Genomic DNA, 1,779 nt, shown 5'->3' with positions numbered 1-1,779 from the left:
GGCTAATCGTGATCATGGGGTTGCAATGGATTTATTATGGAATTCTTTAGTTAATTGTTTAATACTTTAGTGTGTGATGATTGTATGATATCTAGTATTGGTTGTGCGTATTCGTCTTATGTGCGTCGCGAACATATAAGATAGGGTGTTAATCTCTTGTGAAGCGACGGTGGATCTTGAGATTTAGAACTTGCCATGCTAGCATAGGTTCATGTACGTTGTGCATGATTAGTGGGTAACTCTAACAGTTTTATTTGCCCTATGTAATCAAAAGGAATAACTTGTGCTTAAATCGTTGTGTTGTCAATTTCTGTAGACATATAGGAACTCAACATAATTGATGACTATTCAACTTCTATCTTAATTGTGGATGCTTGGTAGAATGGTATTAGTACAATGAAAGTTGGCTTTTATCAGTTTCGTGTTATTCGATTAATATCATCACTGTCACATGCTAAAGGTAATAACAATGGCTATAAAAGGAAGTAATAATGAAGTTGTGATCTCATGAGTGTTTTATTATTGATAAATTGAAGTGTTAGTTAAGTGGTTAATTAAGTAGTTAATTGTAGTTAATATTTAATCAACAATTTTAAGTGTTAGTGTCTTAATATTGAGAAGTAATCATACATTGGTGAGTGAGTTGAATTAGACAATAATTTAGTCTGAGTCTCTGTGGGAACGAACTAGAAAGTATTCTATATTACTTGCGAACGCGTATACTTGCGTGAATATTAGCGCGTGTTTTCGCCCTAACAAGTTTTTGGCACCGCTGCCGGGGACTCGGCGTATTTGTTTAGTTTATGTACTTACCATCATTGGTCATTAGGACTCAGTGATTAGGACGTAGTAGTTACTTATTTTTTCCGGTTGTGTTTCAGGTACTTTAGCAAGCGTTTATGCAAACTCGTTCTCGTGCTCGCAAGAGGACTTTAGATACAGCTGAGGAGACAGACGAAGTTCTTGATATTCCGGAGAAGTTAGATTTTGAGGATTCGGATTCAGGAACTGAGCAGAAAGAACCAGTAAACAAGGGAGATCATATTGTTCAAGCTGATCCAGCTCTTATGGATTTTTCTCGGCCTAAAATTGATGACATTCAGTCAAGCATCCTTCATCCGGCTATTCAAGCTAACACCTTTGAAATCAAGCCAGGCACTATTCAGATGGTGCAGAATTCTGTTTCTTTTGGAGGAGCGGCAACTGAAGACCCCAACATGCACATAAGGAATTTTGTCGAGATCTGCAGCACTTTTAAATATAATGGCATGACTGATGAGGCTATCAAGTTGAGGCTTTTCCCATTCTCACTGAGGGACAAGGCTAAAGACTGGTTACATTCTGAACCAGCTGGGTCCATCACTACGTGGCAAGATCTTGCGCAAAAGTTTCTGGTGAAGTTTTATCCGATGGCAAAGACTGCTGCTATGAGGAGTGCTCTTACTCAGTTTGCGCAGCAACCTACAGAATCTATGTGCGAGGCTTGGGAACGCTACAAGAAAATGTTGAGAAAATGTCCACATCATGGAATGCCGGATTGGATGGTGATCACTGGTTTCTATAATGGTTTGGGGGCCCAATCTCGGCCCATGCTCGATGCAGCAGCTGGAGGCACCTTATGGGCTAAAAGCTATACTGAGGCGTATAATCTTATAGAGACGATGGCTGCAAATGAGCATCAAAACCCAACGCAGAGGATGACGTCAGGCAAGGTAGCAGGTATTCTGGAAGTTGATGCAGCCACCGCTATTGCAGCCCAGCTCCAAGCGCTATCAATGA

The 1,779-nt window shown here is 40.2% G+C and overlaps 1 non-coding gene across 1 annotated transcript; it reads right to left on the bottom strand.

The window, feature by feature from the left end:
• Positions 1–1,424: 1,424 nt before the first annotated feature.
• LOC141669731 (small nucleolar RNA R71) lies at positions 1,425–1,531 on the bottom strand. Its single transcript, XR_012553995.1, has one exon. It is a non-coding gene; the product is annotated as a small nucleolar RNA R71 (small nucleolar RNA).
• Positions 1,532–1,779: the final 248 nt, after the last annotated feature.

This window comes from Apium graveolens, chromosome 6 (genome assembly GCF_009905375.1).
Source record: "Apium graveolens cultivar Ventura chromosome 6, ASM990537v1, whole genome shotgun sequence".
NCBI lineage: Eukaryota > Viridiplantae > Streptophyta > Magnoliopsida > Apiales > Apiaceae > Apium > Apium graveolens.
Note: the sequence above shows the minus strand (reverse complement) of the source record. Positions and strands in the feature narration are given on the sequence as shown.